Source organism: Lathyrus oleraceus, unplaced genomic scaffold, assembly GCF_024323335.1.
Source record: "Lathyrus oleraceus cultivar Zhongwan6 unplaced genomic scaffold, CAAS_Psat_ZW6_1.0 chrUn0089, whole genome shotgun sequence".
Taxonomy (NCBI): Eukaryota; Viridiplantae; Streptophyta; class Magnoliopsida; order Fabales; family Fabaceae; genus Lathyrus; species Lathyrus oleraceus.
The window spans coordinates 9,874-23,093 of NW_026112480.1; the positions used below are offsets into that span (position 1 = coordinate 9,874).

Consider the following 13,220-nt stretch of genomic DNA (forward strand, 5'->3'; position numbering starts at 1 on the left):
TCGATAATGGTGTGTGTCGTAATTTACTGGACGTATAGCTTTTTACGGAATTGGAATCGGAGGTCCGGAAGTCCTCTAACGGCGGAAAATGCGGAGAATTCTGCATTCTGCTTTGTGTTAGCGCAGGAACTGCTGTTTTGTCTGCGTTAACCGGTTAACCCAGGGTGTTAACCGGTTAACACTGTTGCGAATTGAGAATTTGTGCTGTTTTGCCTGCGTTAACCGGTTAACCCAGGGCGTTAACCGGTTAACACTGTTAAGTTTTGGGCAGTAAGCGTGTTTTGCCTGCGTTAACCGGTTAACCCAGGGCGTTAACCGGTTAACGCTGTTGCAGAGTGGAAAAAGTGTTAATTAAAATGTTGTGTGCCTAATTGGTGGTTGCCTATATCGGTGTGTGATATAGTAGGGATTATTTCCCGCTGTTTTGAGCAGTATAGATATTAGTAGAGTGTGCTAATACTGTGTTTAATTATTTGACATGATATGATGTGTTGATACATGTGTTGATGATGTATGATGATATGCATAATGCTGTGAATGTATATATTATGCATGTATTTGTGAATGGACTGTTGTATGGCTTAGAGTGTGAGCATATGTCCGTTGTGGATTGTTGTTGATGTTGCATTGCTAGATGATTAGCGTGCATAGCATAGCCTGTGGGGCTGTAGCTAATTCCCATGGTGAGGAATTAGTGAGTGAATCATTGTGAAATTGTTGTTGATGTTGGCATACTAGGTGATTAGTGTGCATAGCATAGCCTTCGGGGCTGTAGCTAATTCCCATGGTGAGGAATTAGTGAGTGAGTCATTAGATCTCAAATGAGTGGGACTAGTGAGTTTAGTAGCCGTATCTGGATTGATCGGTGAGCTTGAACTATATGTTCAAGAATAGTCGGTACCGCATGTGTGGAGTCTCATTGCATAAATTATGTATGGCGTATAATATGAATGGATGTATTCCAATATTATACGTGTGTGGTATTGCTATTGAGTATGAATATGAGTTGTATTGGTGTTGAGTATGATGTTTGAGTTGGTGTGCCGTTACTGAATGTGCGAATACGATTAGGGTGATTAATGTGTTAAATTACTTAACATGACATTATATTCTATAATGCTTATTATATCGATTGAGGAACTCACCCTTACAACTATTTTTCAGGTAACGAGCAATGAGTTGAGTAGAAGCTAATACTTGGAGTCTAGTGTAGTCTCCTTAGTGGGTCATGCTCTGATAGATGTAACATCGGGATGGGATGTTTTGAATATTTTATTGATTGGTTGTGAACCATTTTACATATAATATGTTACCTGTTTTGAATGATAATTTGATCTCTATCCGCTGCGTATTATGCAACTGTTTTATTTGATAAATAAATGAGCATGACAAGCTACTTTGATGAATAGTGTGAAATGTTGTGTGACACCCTTGGATGCATAATTACTCTGATTTATATATGTTGTTATTTTAATTAAATAATTGGGGTATTTTAGAATGGTGTTACACCTAACCCCTAAACCCCTAAACCCCTAACCCCTAACCCCTAAACCCTAAACCCTAAACCCTAAAAAACCCTAAACCCTAAACCCTAAACCCTTGACCCCCTAAAACCCTTGACACCCTAAAACCCTTGACCCTTGACCCTTGACCCTTGACCCTGAACCCTGACCCTTGAACCCTGAACCCTGAACCCTGAACCCTGAACCCTGAACCCCGAACCCTGAACCCCGAACCCCGAACCCTAAATAAACCCTAAACCCTGAACCCTAAATAAACCCTAAACCCCGAACCCTAAACCCTAAATAAACCCTAAACCCTAAATAAACCCTAAACCCTAAACCCTAAACCCTAAAACCCTAAACCCTAAACCCTAAACCCTAAAAAACCCAAAACCCTAAAAAACCCTAAACCCTAAACCCTAAACCCTAAACCCTAAAAAACCCTAAACCCTAAACCCTAAACCCCCTAAAAGCCTTGACCCTTGACCCTTGACCCCTGAACCCTGAACCCTGAACCCGACCCCGACCCCCGAACCCTGAACCCTGAACCCCGAACCCCGAACCCCGAACCCTAAACCTAAACCCTGAACCCTAAACCCCGAACCCTAAACCCCGAACCCTAAACCCTAAACCCTAAACCCCTAAACCCTAAACCCCTAAACCCCAAACCCTAAACCCCCCTATACAACCCTAAACCCTAAACCCCAAACCCCTAACCCCTAACCCCTAAACCCTAAACCCTAAAAAAACCCTAAACCCTAAACCCTAAACCCTAAACCCTAAAAAAACCCTAAACCCTAAAAAAACCCTAAACCCTAAACCCCAAACCCCCAAACCCCAAACCCCAAACCCTAAACCCTAAACCCTAAACCCCGAAAACCCCAAAACCCTTAACCCCAAAACCCCAAACCCTAAACCCCAACCCCTAAACCCCAAACCCCAAACCCCAAAACCCTAAACCCCAAACCCCAAAACCCTAAACCCTAAACCCTAATGCATCGATACATCGATCGTCCATAGGTTATGCAATTGAGATCGATCAAGTTATATATATGATATAAGTAATCCTGATGCAAAATACGGTATATATGATATCGTGTTTCTGTTTCGTTCATTCAAACACTTAATGGTTGTTTTCCTTTGAGCGATCAATGGTCGTTTGCTTCTTGATCCGACATTAGTATGGTGAAGCAATGACGTGTTAATCAATCATACTGAATCAACAATCGAGGTGTGTTTGACGGTCTGAAATTGGTGCATTAGGGTTAATGACGGCACAAAGGGTGTGTTGTCAAAGAGTTATGCGATTAGGGTTGTGACTACGCAAGAGTTATGCTTTAAAGTATCAAGTGTTGATGCGAAAAACGACGTCGATTTCAAATGAATTGTTCATTAAAATTTCGGCCAGGGGCGCTGCCCCCTTGACCCCCGTCTGCTGAACGGTCAGCGGAACCACCGTTCGCTGATCGGTCAGCGGAACCCCCGGGCAGCGGACCCCCGACTAACTCTGCGTAATGTGATCGGTTGCCGAAATTTAATTTGGTTTTAATTAACTAAAAGAATTAAAATTAATAATAATAATGTGTTTATTATTATTGTCTTGTGGTGATCGGTTATGGCCTTAGTTTTCCTTTATTTTGTTTTGGGTTTTTAAAATACGACCTGCGTGTCGTGCCTCTCTTTTAATCTCATAATGTAACTTCTTTTCTCATCTCACTCCCTCGTATGCAAAACGAGTTTCTTTTATATAATGTAATATTATGAAGAAAGAGAAGAATTCAATATCAAAGGAGGACAACCTTGAATATCTTGCTTGGAGAAGCTTAGATCGTTATTAGGTTAGCTTAGGTTCTCTCATTGGCTTGGGAGAACAATTGCGCTAGGGGCCATAATTGTTTCATTATGTATGTTGATGCATGTGAATGTATGTTGATGCATGTGAGAGACGATTTATATGATAAATAAGCCGGTGAGATCAGAATAATTGCAAATTCCCTCTAATTAAATATTAAGTCTATGTTTTCCAAGTTTTAGCACTCATCAAGACTAGCATCGGATAATGTAGGTTTCGCCTACGCAAGGTGCATGTTCTATATTAGTAAGGTGTGATGGGATAATTGTAATATCCAATTGCTAAAATAATGGGTCAAACTTAACTAAACAAATTATAATAAGATTATATATGTTTAGAAGCAAGAGTTGGAAATGATCCATGTGATGTATTGGAATAAGGAGTTATTCACCCAACTAAAATATTCGAGAGTTGTATTAGATACAATTGGAAGGAGTTCCTACCTAAATAACCTAGTTTTGTGTAATCCGCCTACGCGGACTTAAAACAAAGTGAAATGTGGATCTCGACCCACTAGAAAATCTTCCAATGAGATTTTCCAAATCAAATGGTGAGGGTCATTTGTTTTGAGTAAAATAGTGGGAGCATATTTAATTAAAGGCCTAATTAAATATGTTATTGATACTTATATTTTCATTATTTTCATGTAGATTACCATGACAACAAACACATCTAACAACATTTTGCGATCAATCCTTGACAAGGAAAAATTGTCTGGGACAATTTTTTTGGATTGACACCGAAATCTGAGGATTATCCTCAAACATGATAGAAAGCTGTATGTCTTGGAGAAACCTGTTCCTAAAGAGGAACCTCCTAGTTCTGCACCTAAGGCAGAAAGAGATGCTTATAAGAAGCATGTCGATGATGCCAATGAAACTGGTTGTCTCATGCTAGCTACCATGAACTCAAAGTTGCAAAAGCAACATGAGAACATGGCAGCGTTCGATATGATCGAACACCTGAAGATGCTCTATCAAGAGCAAGCAAGGCATGAAAGGTTTGAAGTTTCAAAAGCCCTTTTTCAAGGCAAGTTAGCTAAGGGAGCCCCTGTAGGTCCCCATGTGCTCAAGATGATTGGGTATGTGGAAAAACTTGAGAAGTTGGGTTTTCCCCTCGGAAAGGAACTTGCGACTGATTTGATCTTGCAATCGTTGACAGATAGATTCAGTCAATTTGTCCTAAATTTCAATATGAATGATATGGACAACTCTCTTCCTGAACTGCTAGTCATGTTAAGAACTGCTGAGCAGAATCTGAAGTCAAAAGGAAAGTCCATTCTGATGATCGGAAATGGAAAGAGACAGAACAAAAGACCCACCAAACAGGGTGATAAAGGGAAAGGCAAGGAAGTTGCCAAACCCAAACCCACTGTTGCTGCTTTGAAGCCTAGTGGAGGCATAGAAAAGGAAGGCACCTGCTTCCATTGCGGTAAGACCGGACACTAGAAGAGAAACTGCCCAAAGTACCTGGAAGATAAGAAGAATGGAGTAGAGACTTCAACTTCAGGTATTTTTGTTATTGAAATTAATTTATCTACTTCTGCATCATGGGTATTAGATAATGGATGCGGTTCTCACATTTGTACCAATGTGCAGGGGATAAAAAGGAGTAGAGATTTGACAAAAGGTGAAGTTGACCTACGAGTTAGCAATGGAGCAAAGGTTGTTGCTTTAGCCGTAGGAACTTATGTATTGACTTTACCTAGTGGTTTAATAATTCAGTTAGAGAACTGTTATTATGTACCTCCAATTAGAAAAAATATTATTTCCGTTTCTTGTTTGGACAAGTTTGGTTTTTCATTTATAATAAAGAACAATTGTTGCTCAATTTATTTGAATGATGTATTCTATGCTACTGCACAAATGAACAATGGATTATATGTCCTTGATCTTGAAATGCCTATTTATAACATTAATACTAAAAGGATGAAACCTAATGAGTTAAATCCAACTTACCTTTGGCATTGTCGATTAGGCCACATAAATGAGAAACGCATTTCCAAACTCCATAAAGATGGACTCTTGGACTCTTTTGATTATGAATCATATGAGACATGCAGATCTTGTTTTATTGGAAAGATGACAAAGTCTTCATTCACAGGAAAAGGTGAAAGAGCTAATGATCTTTTGGCCCTCATACATACTGATGTATGTGGACCACTGAACATACCAGCCAGAGGAGGTTTTTAGTACTTCATCACATTTACTGATGATTTCAGTAGATATGGTTATGTGTATTTAATGGAACACAAATAAGAGTCCTTTGAAAAGTTCAAGGAATTCAAGAATGAAGTACAAAACCAACTATGTAAGAATATTAAAACTCTTCGATCAGATCGAGGTGGTGAGTATTTAAGCCTAGAGTTTGATGATCATCTGAAAGAGTGTGGGATCCTATCCCAACTTACTCCTCCTGGAACACCCCAATGGAATGGTGTATCTGAGAGAAGAAATCGAACCCTGTTAGACATGGTCCGATCCATGATGAGTCACGTCGATCTTCTAAACTCCGTTTGGGGACATGCACTATTGACAGCAGCTTACACACTTAACCGTGTTCCATCCAAAAACGTTGAGAAGACACCATATGAGATATGGAGTGGTAAGAAACCACATATGTCTTACATGAAGATTTGGGGTTGCGAAGTTTATGTGAAACGACCAATTTCAACTAAGCTTACTTGTTGTAGCAGGTCAACTAGTTATTAGAGATATGTGAAGCTAGCGGAAATATACCCGAACGTATCGCACGCTCGAACATACAAAAGAGTCGCCATCGAACTTTATTTATCCCGAGAGGGAAGGGAAAACATCGATAAAACCCAGGGGGAAGAGATATACTAGATAAAGAAGTCGGTTATGCAAGGGGAAGGTATTAACACCCCAAACATCCATGGTACTCCATGGGAACCGTTTGGATTGTTCTCGCTTGAATAGGTGTTATATCTAAGATTACTCGCAAACGAATGGGAAAAGGAAAGGGAATAGATAAAGTGCTCGGTGAGGATTGGGGCCCTCGTGCCTATGTATCCTCATAGTGCAATAAGGAATTCAGAGCTCCGTAGTTCAGAGAACTAGAGGCAGGAGGCGGAAAGGAGTGTGATAGAAGGTATGATCTGAACCAAAGAATAGTGTGATTTGAGCTCCAAAAGAGGGTGAAAATGTGAACCCAAGAGTAAACAGGTTGTTTGAACCGACAAGTGAAGGTTTGGAGCACTTATAGCATTGTCTGGAACAACCGAAAAGAGAAGAATTAGGTGTTTGGGATTAGCGCCAAACAACTCTTGGTTCACGAGGAGGTGCAAGATGGAGCACAAAGGTATAATTTATTTGGCTCAAAGAATAGGTATATCACATGAAGTGAATGAAGGTAGAGTATGAAGGTATCATGGAGATGAATGAAATGAAGTGACCGAAGTCACAGAATAGAGTGACTTGGCAACGAGTGACTGAATAAGTATTGTTTGAAATCGAAAGGTGAAAGTGTATTGGAATCCATAAGAGAAGTGAGATTTCCACCATAGAGGAAAACCGTGTTAACCACTACGTGGTCTAGCAGGCCGCCACTGCAGGATTTTAGCTAAAAAAGAAGGAATTAAATGTTTGGGATTAGCGCCAAACAACTCTAGGTATGAAATGCGGACTGTATCAAGTGTCCTAAAAGGATGTGTATGGAATACCAAGGAAGGTGTATCTCGATGTCAAAGAGACATTATGTCACTGGGTGAACGGTTTATGATCGAAGGTAGATGGTGAATTGTGAAGGATATGAATGATGCCCTAAGGCGAAGAAGGAATAATTATAATTATGCTCGCCAAGGATTCGCATCCTCGTGCCTACGTATTCTCATTCTGTAATGAGGAAATCAGAGCTTTCGTAGTTCAGCCCACTAGGACTGAAAATAAATTGATTGGAGGCAAAAGAAATGAATGATTTAGATTGAATTGATTAGAACGATGAATGAAGTAAGAGAGTGAAGAATGGATAGACTTGATAGTTACTGGATGATGAGAATCACACTAACTTTCAAGTGGAGAGAGAAGAGTCTTTGTAGTTGTTTCTTGCATTGAAGATGAAGACCTTATCAATCGTTAGATTCGAATTGCACTAAAGTCTATGAATGGAGGTGAATACGATGAGCGTTGGGTCATACGTCCCATACCCAAAGATACTCAGAATGTGGGTAGGAATACTCCAGTCCCACTCCTTCTCCATTACTTAAGGCTCGTATCGTACAACTTGATTCCTGATTGATAAGTTGTTGATTGTAGTCCTTGCTTTTGTTGTGAAGAGAGACTTGTCAATTGTATGATTAGAATTGTGCTAAAGTCTATGAATAAAGGTGAATACGATGAGCGTTGGGTCATACATCCCATACCCAAAGATACTCAAAATGGGGGTAGGAATACTCCAGTCCCACTCCTTCTCTATTGCTTAAGGCTCGTGCCACACTCTTCTAACTTTGATTTAACAAGTATTGAAGACGCCACCCTTGAAGTGCTTGAAAGTTGAAGACGACACCTTTGATGTGCTTGACTAATCCGCTGCTTGGTATAACTGAGGATGCCTTGATTGAAGATCTTGTCTTGAGGCCTTGAGCTCCACAGCTTGGAAGAAAAGTCTTATTAAGTGACCAAGGGTCTTTTGGTCACTCAATTTAGACTGTGGGATTATACAAGTTCAAAGGATTTAATTAATCAAAATTGCTTTTGATCAATTTAATCATGGGTTTTGATTTGGTTTTGTGGGGAACTAAGTTCAGATCTAATTGAAATTAGTAATTGTTAGAAACTAACCTAAGGGAGCATGCATTAGAGATTGGTTGAATATTCTAGGTTAGATTAAAAATCCTAAGGGAGCATGTCAAAGTATTGATTAAAATCATGATCAAAATTCTATGTTAAGTCCTAAAATGATTGAATTCTAATCCTAAGGGGAGCATGAAATTTTAACACAAAAATACCAAAATAAGGTCCATAAGGGCAAAATGGTCAATAATGAAGTATGTCCAAATTCTAACCATGGCCTAAAGTTGATTAAATCCTAAAGATAAATTCTAATCCTAATGGGATCATGGCATAAATGGATAAAAGATCTACAATTACCTCTAAAGGCAAAATTGTCATTTACAAAATAGGTCCAAATGTGAACAAGATTAAATTCTAATCAAAACCTAATTAGAACCCAAGAATGGTTTAACCTAATGTTGAAAATTGAACTGTTCTAAATTTAATAAAAAATACCACTATTTCTAATTAAAATTATATTGTCCTAATATTCTGAAAATCAAGATTTAATCTCCTAATTATCAAAATCAACCTAATCAACCTAATTAAATCCTAATTAAGCAAATACCCTAATTGAAGGTTGTTTCGTGCAATCGATGAAGAACCTGGAGGTTGGAGCTTGACAGTTCAGTTTGAAGATGAAGGAGGAGATTGAAGATTATTTAGGTGTGAGGTTGAAGATGGATATTGAAATTGGTTGTGAATGGAGAAAATGGAAGAAAGGTGTTGAAGAAGATTGAAGAAAGTGAGGAAGAATGAAGATGATGAAATCCAAAATGATGGGGCAAGGTATGCTTTTATAGGTTTATGAATTTTCAGTTAGGGAAGTTAGGGGTTGGTTAGAGGTTGTTAGAGTTGGTTATTTCTGTTAGAAAGTTTTTTTGACAGTTGGAAAAGTCTGTTATCCTTTTATTGTGTTAAGATTGGGTTAGTTATAGGTTTGTTAGTTAATAACAGTTAGAGTTGGTTTCTTCTTAAGTGATGAAAACCACTCGATGCGTGGCGCTGCCTGCTAGAGTTCCATTTACATTTTGATTCTTCCCTTCTGCAGGTTGCTGGGATTGAATGGCTTGGATTCGCCGAGTCGGACTTCGCTTCATTTAAGCTGTTATGCAGGGCTGTCCTCAGTGGTTTGGAATTCTTGGTCCAGTTCACGGAATTTTTGAGGTGGTTGAGGTTAGATCGGGTATGACAGTTGGGATGTTAGTTTCGTAATGATAGTTAGAATTCTGTTGGAGGTTTTGGGTGAAGTCAGGTTGGTCATGAACTCATTCCCTGGTTCTGTTATCAGGTCGCAGGTTATTAGTAGTTGGAGGTTTAGTTTTGTAGTGGAGTTTTGAAGTGTTGATGAGAGGGTTTCTTTGAAGGGTTCAAGAACTTGGTTAGGGTGGTTATGACAGTTGAAAAATTTAGTTTTGAATTATCATTTTCTTTCATTTTGCTTAGCAATTTATGTTGGTCATTTTTTATGATGCATTCCGTTTGCTGCAGGTTTCAAACCGCTTTCGCTTGGCCACATTTAATGTTGGTTTGATGCGGTATTGGCAACATGAAGGGATTGAATCCAAGGTCTGCTAAATGACCTTCATATGCCCTTCCTTTGAAGAAACATGAGTCGCCTGCAAATCCACTAAAGGGCTTTAGCGGTTTCAACAGGACATGGTCTTCTAGCACGGCGTGAAGAAGTGTGCATCTGGATTGTGTTCGAGCCGGCATGGTACTGTAGGTGAGATCCAAGCTGCCGGTTTTCGTATACGTCCTACTGTTGTTTGTGGCCGGCTGCTGCGGTTTTGGTTGAAGCGGGGTTAATAGTTTTACCTCCGGACTGCAAATGTTTTAGTTATGAACCTTGGTTAGTTGGTGTTAATAGCCAATTTTCTATTCTGTCCATGGTTTATTAATGGTACGGTGGTTTAGGCTTTATATCTTAAAGTTTGGCATGCATGCCATTGTAACTTGTATTTGGATTAAATATTATGGAGTGTGTGAATCCTCAAGTAGTTTTCTTAGCTTAGACATATTATGATTAGCTAGACTGACACATGTCAGTTGTGTTGTGATTTACCTGCTGTAGCAGGTCAACTGGTTGTTACTATAAATACAACCAATGACCACCTTTTGTAACTCACACTTCAGTTAATCAAAATCAATTACAATTGAGAATGAAAGGTGTAACTACCTATTCTATTACCAACTATCAAGCTCGTGTAGGTGAAAATGTGGAACTAAGAAATTTTGGCAGAAATTTCTGAACAATATTTATACTCAACAATGTATCCAAGTCAAGAAAGGAGATCACGTGCATTTGAAGATGATGTTGTCAATATATAACCAACACCCTATTGGAGAATCATCTTATGTTCCTTCCATTTAACAAGTAGGGCAGACTTATATTACTGTTTTACTGCAGCTACTCTTTTCAAATTATAAGAGGGTCCAAGGCATCAATATTCTTTAATTTAACATACTAATTATCCCTTAACTTAATACCGTAGCTGCAACTTGAGAAAGAAAAAATTATTTTTTATCAGAAAAGACAAAGTTATGGTCAGGTTAAAAAGGGCAGAATATTGAACATCGTCAACCCGGCCTTATCAGTTTTGAAGCCAATTGTTTGATGAATCAAACTAATATAAAATTGGAACCAACCAAGTAAGCAGACAAATGTATGTAAACAATTTTTAGTACAGAGCACATATAAGCCAACAAAAACACAAACATTTTACAGATCCTAACCCATGCTTCATTTCTTATGAATGGATTTATTAGCCATATATCAATCAGGAAAACCCAACACCATTGGATGCATATATAGTAGAGGCCTATATTATGTTCAAATTCTTAGGCAATCGGCAGCTAAATTGCATAAACAAAAACTACAATTATTCAAAAATACAATGAATAACTTACAATCCAACTCTTCACCAACACCAAGAACTTCCTGCACATTTCGAGTCATAATCTGGTGGACTTCATAAAGTTCATCATTCAATTTTGCAATATTGCGATGTGTATGGGTATCCTGGTAAAGTTTCTTTGTCTTCTGTATAAACGTGTCTATTAAACACTCAAAAGAAAAAAAGATTAATTAAACTCCATTGGAAAAAGAGAGGAGTATGCTAAATGGTATGTGGCAGTGCAGAAACTGATATCTACCAAACTTAATGAAGGCATAAGGTCTGGCAGTAGTTTCGATTTGAGCCCCATTAACACGCTCAAACTCATTCCTGAGCTCTTCAAGATATTGAAATGCTAGTTTCTTAGGGTATGCCCGATCACACATTGTCAAGTAACAGACCCGTCCTTCTATAATATAACTTGTTTGTGTCAAGGTCATATTGGGCTACGGAATGTTTTCAAATATAATTAAAGCAAAAGAATACTAGTTTGAAATATAATAGACCACAAAACTTCAAGATAATGAAAACAAGATCAACTTGCTAGGGAAGTAAGGTTTTGGAAAAACAATATAGCATTACACTTTTCACATGCATGAGATATACAAAACCACCAACTTAATTATGATTCAACTGAGATAATAGATATCAATCAAAACAAAGAAAACAGATCATAGCTTCTTACAATGAACAAAACTATAAGATTTGCATACCTAGCCTAAAAATATACATGTTGATAAATAAAGTAATGTGCAATCAAGCATCTCATTCTGAGGATGGCATTTAGTGGAAGATAACAGCTCCCAAAGTGACAACAAACAGTAGACAACTCCACAGTTCTAAAAAATTGCCTATCATCCGATCCTGCATCTGATATTTTATCAATTCTCAAGCAAATATCATTGCCTACACTACACATTATAATTGCTATACTCAAGCCATTCTTACAAGACTACTAGACATGATATATGAGAAGGATACTGGAAAATGTAAGGACCACTGACATCCTCGACGCCTCATTAAGCCCTCTTGATAGATTCTTAAACAACGCCTTGACTTGCTGTTTGTAAAATTCACCATCTTTAAGATCTCAACCATCATCTAGTCCTTCAGCCAGTGGAAGACCATCAGTAACACGAGCTATCATAGTCAACTTCACCATCTTTCTCAGTTTACAATCTCCCTCTCAAAGTCTTGAATTTTGCAACCGAACCAAACCAGACTACATTACCAAACAAAAGTACAGTTAAGAGTAAACCCTTATCAGAGTTAAGACCCAAAAAAAAAATTAAAAAAAGCAAAACACAAATTTCTTTACTTTCCTTCATTCAATTATTAACCGAGGTACAAAAAAACATAAAAATTAAGTAATGAATAAATTCCTCATATACACTACCACAAAACAGCATCAAAATCATAAATTTTGGCTCCACTAACGCGACTAAAGTGTAAAATAAGAAAACCAAGGGTTGTTTTTTAACAAACTCATATTTTTATGATGTATAAAATCCACCTTTGATCTGTTCATCAAAGGGTAAATTGAGTTGATGTCAGATCCCCAAATCATGATACCCTAGTTTTTTTAGCCTGGGTGGATTTAACCAAAAAAAGCAAATTTCAAACTATTCAATTAATTTAACCCTTGTACAATACAAAGTTCAAAAGTTATTTTTACATTGCAAAATATAGCAATGAAAATTGAATCCCAAAAAATCGTACTGAGGCGATAAGAGCCAAAACTAAACGAAAATCTGTAAGAGAACTCATGCATGTACTGCGTAAAAGTTTGCATCGCCAATTACGACGCTACGTCGTTGGTTCTTATATAATTTACTAGATCTGACAAAACAAAAAATGCAACAAAACCTATTTTACGTCATTCAGATCTGGCGGAGTTAAATCATCATCTTCATTCCAATATAACTAATATAGATTAGGTTTTTTCTTTTCAAATTCTGTAATGTTGCAAAATTAAGGAAAACTAATGTTATGTTCACGTTGAATTGAAATGGAATGAAAATGGAGTGTGAGAATGAGAGACTCTCCAAAAACGCATGCAAGTCTTGGTTAACTCCTTAGCAAGAGCGTTTCTATTAGTTAAAATTATAATTGCCACGTGGACCATAAACACTAATTAGCAAGACACTTTATATAGAAGATTGTTTATTGTGTACTACCG

General features: G+C 37.9%; 1 long non-coding RNA gene and 1 pseudogene across 1 annotated transcript; one reads left to right on the forward strand and one right to left on the reverse strand.

Annotated features, from left to right (window-relative positions):
• The first annotated feature begins 8,672 nt into the window (after positions 1-8,672).
• LOC127112377 (uncharacterized) lies at positions 8,673-10,307 on the forward strand. The gene is made up of 2 exons (XR_007798740.1): positions 8,673-8,933; positions 9,196-10,307. It is a non-coding gene; the product is annotated as an uncharacterized LOC127112377 (long non-coding RNA).
• Positions 10,308-10,797: 490 nt separating this feature from the next.
• LOC127112376 (25.3 kDa vesicle transport protein-like) lies at positions 10,798-12,496 on the reverse strand (annotated as a pseudogene).
• Between the last annotated feature and the right edge of the window lie 724 nt (positions 12,497-13,220).